Source organism: Bos grunniens, chromosome 18, assembly GCF_055505025.1.
Source record: "Bos grunniens cultivar Pamir isolate PY7600 chromosome 18, Bosgru_T2T1.0, whole genome shotgun sequence".
NCBI lineage: Eukaryota > Metazoa > Chordata > Mammalia > Artiodactyla > Bovidae > Bos > Bos grunniens.
The window spans coordinates 23,984,085-23,997,778 of NC_141182.1; the positions used below are offsets into that span (position 1 = coordinate 23,984,085).

At 46.3% G+C, this 13,694-nt stretch overlaps 1 protein-coding gene and 1 non-coding gene across 2 annotated transcripts in view; both read left to right on the forward strand.

Annotated features, from left to right (window-relative positions):
* The first annotated feature begins 7,229 nt into the window (after positions 1-7,229).
* The window catches only part of SLC6A2 (solute carrier family 6 member 2), a 62,272-nt gene continuing 55,807 nt past the window's right edge, over positions 7,230-13,694 (forward strand). The window contains exon 1 of the mRNA XM_086350709.1: positions 7,230-7,936. The gene's annotated coding sequence lies outside the window, so the exon portion shown is untranslated. The remainder of the gene's footprint in view (positions 7,937-13,694) is intronic.
* Positions 8,533-8,605, forward strand: TRNAF-GAA (transfer RNA phenylalanine (anticodon GAA)). Its single transcript has one exon. It is a non-coding gene; the product is annotated as a tRNA-Phe (tRNA).

Sequence of the window (13,694 nt, forward strand, 5' to 3'; positions counted from 1 at the left end):
TTTATCCTGTACATTATAGATGCCAACTTATCGAGTGTCTAGACTTGGCTATTATCCTTAACAGAGTTTTGAGTTTTATTCTGACAGGTAATTAATTTACTTGCATGTTATCACATGAAATTCAATTTAAACCTCACACCCTCTACAAAGACTAATTCAAAGCGATCACAGATTTAAATGTAAAATGCAAAACTATAAAAGTTTCAGAGAAAAATGTGTGAGAAAATCTTTGTGCTCTATGGAGAAGCAAAGAGTTTTGAAATTTGACACCAGAAGCATAAAACTGTAAAACGTTTTCCCAAAGTAGCTGTACCAATTTACATTCCCCTCAGCAATGAATAAAAACCCTGATGGCTCTGCATTCTCACTAGCATTTGGTGAAGTCAATATAAGTCATGTTTTGCAGGAAATTTATATATATTATTTAAGTTGTTGAATTTGTTGCAATAAATTTGTTCTTAATATTCCTGTGTTATCCTGTTGATGTTCATATAATCTTAATGATATACTCTCATATTCTTAACATTAGTAAGTTTTTTTTTTTTTTTTTAACATTAGTAAGTTTTAACCCGGACTGATTTTCCCAGTAGGTAGCTTCACAGGTCGCTGGATGCATTTTTGCTGCATTGATAGAAAGATGAAGCAAATGTGTCTGATGGAGAAAGTTAAAGTGAGTGATAATTTGGGGAGCTAGAGTTGGGGGAAGAATTAAATTCCTTCCAAAGTGGTTGTTTGAATAAGCATTGCTGAATTGGAATTCAACTTCTAAGCTCAACATTCAGAAAACGAAGATCATGGCATCCAGTCCCATCACTTCATGGGAAATAGATGGGAAAACAGTGGAAACAGTGTCAGACTTTATTTTCTGGGGCTCCAAAATCACTGCAGATGGTGACTGCAGCCATGAAATTAAAAGACGCTTACTCCTTGGAAGGAAAGTTATGACCAATCTAGACAGCATATTCAAAAACAGAGACATTACTTTGCCAACAAAGGTTCGCCTAGTCAAGGCTATGGTTTTTCCAGTGGTCATGTATGGATGTGAGAGTTGGACTGTGAAGAAGGCTGAGCACTGAAGAATTGATGCTTTTGAACTGTGGTGTTGGAGAAGACTCTTGAGAGTCCCTTGGACTGCAAGGAGATCCAACCAGTCCATTCTGAAGGAGATCAGCCCTGGGATTTCTTTGGAAGGAATGATGCTGAAGCTGAAACTCCAGTACTTTGGCCACCTCATGCGCAGAGTTGACTCATTGGAAAAGACTCTGATGCTGGGAGGGATTGGGGGCAGGAGGAAAAGGGGACAACAGAAGATGAGATGGCTGGATGGCATCACTGATTCGATGGACATGGGTTTGGGTGAACTCTGGGAGTTGGTGATGGACAGGGAGGCCTGGGGTGCTGCGATTCATGGAGTTGCAAAGAGTTGGGACACGACTGAGCGACTGAACTGAACTGAACTGAACTGATAGTAGAAAAGCTGGAAGTATCCCCTAAATTTATTTTCCACACACACACACAGTTTTCTTCAATGGAAAACATTCATAATGTACATTTTCAAATTTTTCTAAGTTTCTTAGATTCAGTTACTTGCTTGTCAATGTTTTAAACTAGAAGGTGCTCCAAATTAAGTTGAGATGCATGCATGCTAAGTCGCTTCAGTCGGACACAACTCTTTGCAACCCTATGGACTGTAACCTACCAGGCTCCTCTGTCCATAGGATTCTCCAAGCAAGAATACTGGAGTGGGTTGCCATGTCCTCCTCCAGGGGATCTTTGCAGTCCAGGGATTGAACCCGCATCTCTTGTGTCTCCTGCACTGGCAGGCAGATTCTTTACCTCTGAGCTACCAGGGGCCCCTAAGTTGAGAGAATTGAAGCCAAATCTCTGTGTGCAGCATCGTTGTTGGGGAAAAGCAATTTCCTTTGAAAGGTAAACACAGGCCTTATGAACAGCGTTGGCAGGGACTGCTGAAATCACTTTTCACCCTATTCAGGGTTACTTTCCTGACTCACAGACTGGAGGAGAACAAATGATTTGTCAAACAAAATGAACAAGGGAAAGTTTAGGAGGCTAAAACAGATTTCTGATGCAGGAAATTTATTTGAGCACAAGTATTTCCTCAGACAGTAGATTCAACCTGCAATAAAACCCAACATTTGTTCAATAATCCCCCAACCCTCTCATACTGTGTCAATGTTATCTTCACACATCATATTTCCTCTTTGTCCAAATTCTGCCACATTTAGAGGCCTTGCGTGACTTCCTCAACTCTGACATGTTATTTCTGGACGAATAAGTAACTGAATACTCTCAACTTCAGAGTTTCTGGATGAAGAAACAAAGCATAGAAATCTCCAAAGAGATGCCCTGTCACTTTCCCCAGTGACAGTTTCACTCTGTTTCAACTGTGTGTAAACAGAAACCCAACCAGCTAGTAAGCTGCCTTTAAATCTGCCAAAACTACCCCCTTCCCCATCATCACCCTGCAATGCCTGCACCACAGGCATTACTAGCTAGTTTGGCAAATGCAGGACAGTTGTGGGAACATTCAAACGTAAACCATAAATTGCTCAGAAGTGAAGGAACCAGATCACAGGTCTTGTTCTACAGCTGTCTGGCCCCTAGAGGACATTTTGGAGAATGATTCCGTTTTCTGCCTTGAGTTCACTTATAATGGTGGTGGTTTAGTCGCTAAGTCACGTCCAACTCTTGCAACACCATGGACTATAGCCTGCCAGGCTCTTCTGCCCATGGTATTCTCCAGGCAAGAATACTGGAGTGGGTTGCCATTTCCTTCTTCAGGGGATCTTCCCAACCCAGGACTTGAACCCAGGTCTCCCACATTGCAGGAGGATTCTTTACCAACTGAGCTATGAGGGGCTTCCCTTCTGACATATTGTCACATCTCTCAGTTTCCTTATTTGTAAAAAGGGGCTGTTACTTCACTTGCATAAAGTCACTGAGATTTTGTGAATCAGTTCAGACCAGACTCTGTGTGTGAGAGAGAGAGAAAGAGACGAGGGGAGACAGAAAGAGCAGGCGTGAGAGGGCATGTGAGAGAGAGCAAGAGAAAACCCTGCAAAGTGTAACATCCTATGCAAATACAAAGTATTTCCTTGAAAGCTGACATTACTGTCTGAGCTTTGGGAAAGCTGGAGACTCGGGTGGATATAATCTGGTATTTTCCTCCCAAGGATCTCAGACCTTAGCAGAAATCTTGCCTATGTTGTCCTCCTGCCCTGGGACACCCACTGTGCAGATGCATGGAGAAAGGCAGAGGTAGAACCAGGGGGAATGGGAGAGATGGGTGCTCATTCTCCCTCCAGGCAGCAGCCGAAGGGAACCAAGGGACGTTCTCTGATTCATCCCAGGTGGGGCCAAACAACAGCTATTAATGTAGTTTGGATGAGGGGTAGGGGTGGGAAAGTGGAGGTCTATTGAGTGTTATTCGGAGAGGGCAATGGCAACCCACTCCAGTACTCTTGCCTGGAAAATCCCATGGACAGAGGAGCCTTATAGGCTGCAGTCCATTGGGTCGCTCGGAGTCAGACACGACTGAGCGACTTCACTTTCACTTTTAACTTTCATGCATTCGAGAAGGAAATGACAACCCACTCCAGTATTCTTGCCTGGAGAATCCCAGGGACGGGGGAGCCTGGTGGGCTGCCGTCTATGGGGTCGCACAGAGTCAGACACAACTGAAGTGACTTAGCAGCAGCAGCAGCAGCAGCCTTAAGTATTACTATGTCCTTCTGTTGAGTATGAATTCCTTTCCTCAGAACAAGCATGCTTTTCAGTTTTGTTAAAAGGGATACTTCAGTGACATGAACCCCAGAACTCCAAACTGGGGGGAAAAAAAATCAACTCATTTCCTAGAGCTTTCAACAAACCAATTATTATCTCCCCCTTGAATCACAAAGGAAAGCTAAGCAATGGCTTCCTGTTTATCCCCAACATCCACTAATAAATCCATTCCAATAGGAGTCAAATTTTAATTCTTTTTATAACTAGTGTACCAGAGGAAAAAAATCTAAATATCATATGATGTCATCTAAGCTGAATGGATTTGGTTCGAAGCTGTATCGCATAAAGAAGACCAACCTTCAATTCAGATAGCACCAGAGGCCTAGGATCCTTAATCCTATACCAATCAGGAGAAGCCACCAGAAAGCTTTCAGGCTCCATCTGAAACAGCTCAGAATATTAAAGGGCTTCCCAGGTGGCACTAGTGGTAAAGAACCCACCTGTCACTGCAGGAGACATAAGAGATGTGAGTTTGATCCCTGGGTCAGGAAGATCTTCTGGAGGAGGACAGAGCAACCCACTCCAGTATTCTTGACTGGGGAATCCCATGGACAGAGGAGCCTTGTGGGCTACAGGGTTGCAAAGAGTTGCACATGACTGAAGCAACTTAGCATGCATGCATGCAGGGAGGAGAAAGTACGTGACAATCTCAGGGTCCTGAGCTTTGGAACCAAATCACAGACTGCCCAGAGAGGCTGGTGCATTACCTAGCACCACGCATGCTCAGATGTCCTGGCCAGAACAGCAGCATGCAGATTAAATGAGATGAGGAAACCCTGCATCTGGCATCCACACCTCCCCTTAATGGACCTCTGGGTGGACCAGTGTAGGCTGTTGAGCCCTGTTAGTCTTGGGTCATTCATGGCAGCATTTCAATTGCCTTTGCCTTTAAGGACATTGTTCAGTCATCAGTTTGGAAAACAGCAATGGCTAGAAGTGGAAGAGATCTTGGTACGTGTTGTGGGTTGAATTGTATCCCCGCTGCAAAGAAGACCTGTTAAAGTCCTAACCCTAAGTACTCAGAACCTGCAATTATTTGGAATGAGGGTCTTTGTAGATGTAATTCATTTAAGATGAGTTTGTTAGGGTGGGCCCTAGTCCAACACAGACACACACAAAGAGAAGACAACCACACGATAGTGGAGGCAGAGATTGGAGCCACACGGTTCCAAGCCAAGGAACTCCAAGGATTGCCTTCAAACACGGGAAGCTGCAAGGCACAGGAGGATTCTTTCCTGGAGCTTTCGTGGGGAGGAGGCCCTGAAGACACCTCAATTTGAGACTTCCAGCCTCCGGAACTTGTTTTAAGCCACCAGCTTGTGATACGTTGTCACAGCAGCTCTAGGAAGTTCATACAATCATTTTTGGTAAATGTTTTGTTTCCAAGGGCTTCCCTGGTGGCTCAGTGGTAAAGAATCTGCCTGCCAGTGCAGGACACGTAGTTTGATCCCTGGGTCAGGAAGATCCCCTAGAGAAGGAAATAGCAACCTGCTCTAGTATTCTTGCTTGGGAAATCCCATGGACAGAGGAGCTTAGCGGGCTACAGTCCATGGTGTCGTGAAAGAGTCAGACACAACTTAACGACTAAAGAGCAACAGCAAATTGTTTCCAAAGGTGGTGCTGAACAAGATTCAACAGCAGCCCTGCAGATTCCCAGGCCTCCACTAGGGAAGCATGTGACCACACTTTCTCAGGACAACTGGTTAATTCATGCTCAGATTACCCTGATAATCCATGGTTCCTTCCCCATCCCTACTGCCTATTCAGCAGAACATCTGCTCAGATTCACATGCCAGACCCGGAGGATGGACCAAAGGCACCTGACCTGGTCAGGAAACACCTGGCAGCACTCATATAGGTAGGGATGCAGACAGAAGGCCAGCGATGACCGGGGAGGTGGATACACATGGAAAGCCCCTTGTAGAGGCAAAGCAATAACTCTTCCCCAGGCAGCACCACATCATGGTGGCAACGCTGGTGACCAAGTGGAAATTCTCAAAATGACAGACTAGACAGAAAGGGAAGTGAGTATGGCTGTCAAGAAATGAGGGGTCAGGTCTTCCCTGGTGGTCCAGTGGTTAAGAATCCACCTTGCAGTGCAGGGGATGTGGGTTTGATCCCTGGTTGGTGAGCTAAGATCCCACGTGCTGAGGAGCAGCTAAGCCCATGTGCCACAACTACTGAAGCCTACATGCCACAACAAAAGATCCTGCATGCTGCAACTAAGACCCAATGCAGACAAATATAAAAAAGATTTTAAAAGAGAGAGAGAAAAAATAAGGGGTCTGGGGTGAACAGGAGAGCTCCTGCCCTCTCAAAACTCAGGGTGGCCAGACAGAACTCCCCATGCTTTATGGGAAACCAGAGACCTAGATTTTTTAAAAATTGAAGTATAGTTGATTTACAATATGGTGTTAGTTTCAGGTTTACAGCAAAATAATTCAGTTATAAGACTATATATATATATATTTCTATTCTTTTCCATTATAGTTTATGACAAAATATTGAATATAGTTCTTGTGAGTGTGAAAGTCACTCAGTTCCGGTCTAACTCTTTGTGACCCTATGGACTGTACCCTGCCAGGCTCCTCTGTCCATGGAATTCTCCAGACAAGAATACTGGAGTCGGTTGCCATTCCTTCTACAGAAGATCTCCCCAACCCAGGGATTGAACCCAGGCCTCCCTCATTGCAGACAGATTCTTTACTGTCTTAGCCAACAGAAAAGCCCCATAGTTCCTGTGCTATAAAGTAAATTCTTGTTGTTTATGTATTTTGTATATGGCAGTGTGCATCTGTTAAGCCTATACGCCCAATTTATCCCTCCCCCATCACTTCCCCTTTGGTAGTGATGTTTGTTTTCTGTGCAGAGACCTAGATGTTTACAAGAAATTTCCTGGTCTGTAAGCACTGGGTGGGCCAAGTAAAACCCTGGGACGTTGAGCTGGGCCCATAAGGTGATGCCCTGTGCCAGAGGCATCCTTCCACCCTCCATCTGTACATCTGTCTATCCAATGCCACAGGAGCCCTTGGGTACCTTCCTAAGTGATCACAAAGGGTTATGGCCTTCTCCGGTGTGGAGACCAGGCAGGTATCTCAGGGGCAGAGAAACAGTACAAATGTTTGCATTTCACCAGGATGAGATCGTTACAAACCGGATCAAGGAAACCTGAGAAAGTCAAGGACTGGGAGGGGAAGAAATGTGTCCCTGTGGCCTCTTAAGCAATTATCATCTGTGTCCCTGGCAGCTACTCAATTCCAGAGGCAATTCCAGGAGCTGTGATTTGGAATCAGCCTCTTAAGACACACTTAAAGGTTTTGGGGCTGGGTGCTTCTCAGAGAACAGAAAACCCAAGGTGGTGATAGTGGTGGAGAGAGAGTGGTTATACCTGTCCTTAAATACCTGCAGGGTTGTTACAGAAGGAGGGGGAAGGAGCTTCTTTTGTGAGGACCCAAGCATTAAACCCAGGGCCAGTGGAGAGGTCTAAAGGTGGAGTCGCTTGCCTTTGGAAGAAGTGAGCACTTGGTCATGGGAGGCATCCAAGCACACATTCAGTGGCCAACATTTGGAGATAATATGGTGGAGAGACGCACAGCTGTGGACAAACTCTGAAGTCCTTTCCGTCCTTGAAATTCTTCGACTTAACTTATTAGTCACAGTTTGTGATATTCAATTAACCTGCTTTATTTGGGATCTTGTTTTTGTTTGTTTGGGATTTTGCTTTAGAAGTTATGCAGAAACTTTGGAATTCTCTTTCCACTCTGGAAATGGGACTTTGAACTCTCAGCCCAGGAACTGTGATGAGTGGAAGGTGACCCAGGACCACGATACTTTCGAGGTGAAGGCAGCAGGCAGTCACTGACGGTGCCTTAATTTGTGGCTGCTGGGAAGAGTTAAAGTACAAGCCAGGCTTCTGAAAAACAGGAAGGAAAATGGGCAGATAGGACACGGGATCCTGGAATTAATAAGAAGTCAAATGGCTGAGTCACCGAGATAATTTCAAAGTCTGAAGGTAACAGGGGGAAAAAAAGGAGAAAAGAAAATCAGACAATTGGAAAGTAATGAAGGCTTTGCAAAGACCCCTGGTGACCAAAACAACAGAACTCGGGAAAATTTAATTACACACTGATAGGTGAGTCCTTCGAGACAGCCAGACTGTCCTGCCCCTGGCCCTTCCCTCTCACTGGATCCCTTTCTGGTCAGTAGCAGCTGCAACCCCCACCTCAGGACGCAGTTAGATTGGAGCCTTACCATTTGCTCAAAGCAATCTCCTTCACCCCCAGTTATAGTGCTGATCAGTCCATTTCATCATCCCCTCTCAGTGAGGATACAGAATGTCAGAACAGAAGTAAACGTTGGGAATCATTGTGCCCATTGTACAGAAGGGAAAGCTGAGGCCCAAAGAGTGGATCCTATGTCAGGTGCAACAGGGAAGGTTAAGGTGTACAAAGGCCAATTCCTTTTCTCTCCTTAATTAATAGAAAAGAAGCTTATATTGCTTAAGTTAGAGCTTATGCTTCTACTTTAAAAAAACATCATATTTTAAAAAACATAATCTTCGCAGGACTTCCCCCACAGTCCAGTGGCAAAGACTCTATACTCCCAATGCAGGGGGCCTGGATTTGATCCCTGGTTGGGGAATTAGAGCCCACAACTAAGAAATTCCCAACTAGATTCTGCAACCAAGAGATCCCATGTGCTGCAACTAAGACCCAGAGTAGCCAAATGGCTGAAATAGCTCAATTGGGAGAGCATTAGTCTGAAGATCTAAAGGTCCCTGGTTCAATCCCAGGTTTTGGCAACTGTTTCTGACCCTTTGGGCTTCCCTGGTAGCTCAGCTGGTAAAGAATCCGCCTGCAATGCAGGAGACCCCGGTTTGATTCCTGGGTTGGGAAGATCCTCTGGCGAAGGCTACCCGCTCCAGTATCCTTGGGCTTCCCTGGTGGCTCAGCTGGTAAAGAATCTGCCTGCAATTCAGGAGACCTGGGTTCGATCCCTAGGTGGGAAAGATCCCCTGGAGAAGGGTAACAGCTACCCACTCCAGTATTCTGGCCTGGAGAATTCCACAGTCTGTATAGTCCATGGGGTCACAAAGAGTCGGACACAACTGAGTGGCTTTCACTTTCTTTTTTTTAAAAAAAAGACAAGACCATTGATTCCTGTGCCCATGCTTTTTTTTTTAAAGGTCATCTTTGAGATTAATATGGGAACCTCTCCAACTCAATAGCTGGATTTTGAAGAAGAGATTTCTCCTGTCCCACACACTAAAAGTCACATTTTATTGACAGGGTGAGGTTTGGGGATGTACTTATGAACAACCAGGCTCTGTGTTCAGCCCTGTTCACAGACCCATCCAGAGAGCAGGCCTATCCCTGGGTGTTTCAGGGGCAAGCAGCCTGCTTGTCCCACTCTGAAGGCAGAGAGAAGCCCCCAGATGGGTTGCCAGGAGGACTGGGCAGATTAGGCGGTTTTGTAAGGAACTGGAGAGAGCAGGTCTGTTTACTCTTTCAGTATTTCTTTACATTTTTTTCAGGATCAGAAAGTGACCCCAGACTGTTCTTTTGGTGTATGATTTAGACTCGTTGTTACAACCACCCTTTGCCCCTGCTGTCGTCCTCCTGCCTGGGAAGAAGGAAGGCCCCAATTCCCTTTCCTCACCGCACCCCACCCCATTCTCTTCCAGTAACTCTAGAACCTCCTGACCAGGCCTCTGCCAGCCACTCTGCACAAAGGGCCGGACAGACCTTTTCATGAACACAGATTGTGCTGCTCACCCTAAAGAGCCCTCAGGGACTTTCTCACTGCATTGAGTAAATGCCATCCTCCTCTGGGTGGCCAAGAGGCAGCTGAAAATCAGGCCATCTCCCACCTCCTCTTCCTTCCCCTTGCCCTTGCCCACACTCCTGGGAGGCACTGCCTGCCTCGTTGCTCCAGTCCTCCAACCCACAAGGTGCTTTCTCTATCTGAGTCACCCCTCCCTGATCCCTGCCACCCTGGGTCCCTCTCACCGTTTGGTCTCTCAACTGGAGAGAGTTTCCCCGAGCACCCAACTAAAGGGCTCTCCCCAGACTTTCTGAGTTAACCCAGTGCTCCAGTGTTTGCAAGGCTTTGTCAATATCTGTTGATAGCTGATTTATTTGCTTGTTTATTTGTTTCTAGCCTTCCCCCTGCTTGAGTTTAAGAGACAACTCATCTGTTTTCTTTACTATAACAGTCCTGGCTCATAGAACTTCTCCTGATATGTAATAGTTGCTCAGGAAATACTGTGGGAAGAAAGGAAAAAGGAAGGGAGGGAAGGAGAAAGGGAGAAGAAAAAGAGAAAGATAAAGGGAGGAAGCCTCTTGTATCTACATACTCTAGTTCGGTTTTAACTTGAAGTAGGAGCTAAAACAAAAGGATTAACTATGGGCTTTAATGCATTAGAAACAGCAATATTGGGGGCAGGTTGGCGGTGGGGAACCTCCAGTCCCACCTTCCAGGCAGCCAACTCTGTGTAGCCCAGGGGTAGGACAGGAGCTGGGGAGGTAAAGGGAGCTACCAGGGGGCGTGATGGATGGAGGAGGGGAGAAGTCTCCATCCTCACAGGTGGGCAGCACCTGCCCTGCCCAGCAGGTGTGTAATAGTAGCATCTGCCATCGTGTAAACAGTTTCAGGATCAGCTTTGCCCCCAAATAACCTAGAGTCAATGAAAGAGTTGGGGGAATGCAAATATTTAGGTCAGAGCGAGGAATACAGTTTCCCTCCTTCAACCCAGGAGCTCCTGGGAGACGGGGCAGGGTCTTCTAAAGTTATGCGGATGAAGTACATTGCTCAAGATCTGAGCTCAGGTAGGCACCGCACACACAATGTGGTATGAAGGTGACTCAGGAGGGGTGGGACCTTGTTCCGGGGAGGTGGCATTTCACCAGTCTTTGGTGTTCCAGAGAGCAGGACTCGTGTGGGTGGACACACACTACACAAAAGCCACTGGCTGGCCACCAGCAGAGAAATCTCTTCTAACCAGAGTGCAGACATTGGACAGCCTGCCTAGGGGGCTGGAGGGGGCATGAGCTTCCCACTCTGAGGCCAAGGAGAGCAAAAAGTGCTTGGGTTAGTCACCGAGTCATGTGCAACTCTTTGTGACCCTGTGGACTGCAGCATGCCAGGCTCCTCTGTCCATGGGAGTTCCCAGGCAAGTATACTGGCATGGATTGCCATTTCCTTCTCCCAGGGATCTTCCCCACCCAGGGATTGAATGTGCATCTCCTGCACTGGCAGGCAGATTCTTTACCGTTGAGCCACCAGGGAAGCCCCCAGGTATTAGGTAGGAGATGGTAAAGACTGTGGTCTGGAGTCCCTGCCGCACCAGAGTCTGTGATGCTCAGATGAGGTCCATCTCCTGTTGACGCCCAAGTGGACTCTCGGAGCCATCAGGAGGGTGCTCAGCTCATCAGGGAAAGTCAGTTCCCTACGGCTTTTCCTTGTAACTTTGTTTGCAGATAGCGAGCCTTTTCTGTCCGTCTCCTCATCCCGATCCTTTCTGCCTGTAACAATCACATTATTTAATTTAGACGAGTGAAGTTACCTTAGATCAATTATACTTATTTTTCCTGTGTAATTTTCAAAGCTTAATATCTCCATTCAGGCCCAGCCTGGGGGACAGGTTGTCTAGCAGAGTCCTAAACGATTTCAGCCCTTAATTCAATTGTACTTTTACCACAGCCTGGCCAGTGAGCATAATTCTTTTATCCCTAAGATGTCTCATTAGCAATAATCTAATAGCACGTATTAAAATATAGGTCACCGAGGTGGGCTGCCAAGTGAAAGGCTTGTCATAACTTTGAAGCCTGGACAGCTGTCTTGTTCCCCTCCAACACCACACCACCCCAATCCCAGGCTTAATTCTCCAACAGTCAACTCACAAAATCAGTCCACTTTCTGCTGTTCAAGGTGAAGAACTATCTATTCCTGGCTAGGAAATAGTGTTGGTATCTGTTGCCCTGGGGTGGGGTGAAGGGAGAAGTTCTTGCCAGCATGACACAGTAGAAAAGATCTCTGGCCTCGGACATTTGAGGCTGTGGCCCTCATCCCAGCTGTGCTCCGAACTTGCCAAGTGACCTGGGGGGACGGTTCTTACTCTGTCAGGCCTCAGTTTTCACATCTGTAAAAGGGGAAAGCAGTGAAGTTAGAGCCATTGTTTCTCTGGCTGTCCACATTCAGACTGTCCCAGTGTGCCCTTGATGTTTTCATTTAAGTCAACTCACTCTTCTAAATCAAATAAATTTGTTTTAAAAAGGAAGCTCGAGTATCAACATGGAAAAAGCTCAAGAACATTTTCAGAAAGATTGCTGCAGAATGATGCCTTTTGTATAAACTTTAAACGTGCAAACCGATCCTTTCTGTTGTTTAGACAGGCAAGACCAATCCATGCCATTAGAGGGTAAGGTCATGGTTCCCTTTGGGGTGGGGGGAGATGTTGACTGAGAGGGGGAACATAGGGGGAATTCTGGGGTGCCAATCACTTTTTAAATGGCCTGGGTGGTGATTATACAGGTATGCATGCATGCATACTCAGTCACCAAAGCATGTCCAACTTTTTGTGACCCCATGGACTGTAACCTGCCAGACTCCATCTGTCCATGGGATTCTCCAGGCAAGCATACTGGAGTGGGTTGCCACATCCTTTTTCAGATCTTCCCCACCCAGGGATTGAACCCGTGTCTCTTACATCTCCTGCATTGGCAGGCAGGTTCTTTATCACTGGCGCCACCTGGGAAGCCCGTTATAGTTGTATATTCCTATATCTATCTTTATCCATCCATCTGTCTCCCTATCTACTTACATATCACCCACCTAGTAAAAGCATAGATACCTGCTTGGGAATAATCAACATTATATAAGGATGGTGGCATGCCAGCAGAGGTGGGAGGGAGCGGGATACAACTGGGGAGAGAGACACAGGGACTTCAACCATATATCTAATGTTTTTCTTACTTAAGTCAGCTAGCTGTTTGTTATAGGATTGTCTATAGTTTTATATAAGTCTGAGATAAGTCATTAAGTCTAAAATCATTAAGTTAAAGTTGTAAATAATGAGGAAAGCTTTATGTAACATCAGAAATAGAAAACCCCTGAGAGAAAGAAAGTGAAAGTGGTTCAGTCATGTCCGACTTTTTGCAACGCCATGGACTATACAGTCCATGGAATTTGCTAGGCCAGAACACTGGAGTGGGTAGCCTTTCCCTTCTCCAGAGGATCCTCCCAACCCAGGGATTGAATCCAGGTCTCCTGCACTGCAGGCAAATTCTTTACAAGCTGAGCTATCAGGGTAGCCCTAGAAAACCACTACCACAGGCCATATACAAATATGCAAGGAGACCAAATGCTGTTATTCAATTGTGCTACAGGGAGTCAGCCGCCAGCTCACCAGAGCACAGGAGAGGGCTTAGAGGGCTGTATCAGGGGTGGGAGAAGACACCCTCCCCAGTATGACAGCCTGGTTCCCAGAGACATCCAGGCTGAGCCCTGGTGTGAGGACAGACCCCACGGCGGGGACTTTGGCCTGACAGTTTCCCAGGCGCTCATGAGGCTGGAGAAGGGGGGCTCTGGGGAAGGGGGGCTCTGGAGTAGGGGGGCTAAAAGGGTCTGACTCCAAGCCTGATTTCCCTCTGTTGAAATGGGCATCAGCAAAGGAGAAGTGCCCCTCCAATAGTCAGGGTTAAAAAGACCCAGTGTTGTTGGAATTTGGATCAGAGAAAGGCTTATTGCAGAGCCATGCAAGGTGAAAAGGTGGCTCATTCCCCTAAAAAACATGGAACTCCTTGAAGGGTTTTGGCAAAGCATTTTTAAAGGCAAGGTGAGGGAGGAGCATGGTTGGTTGGTGCAAACTTCTTGCTGTCAGAATCCTTTGT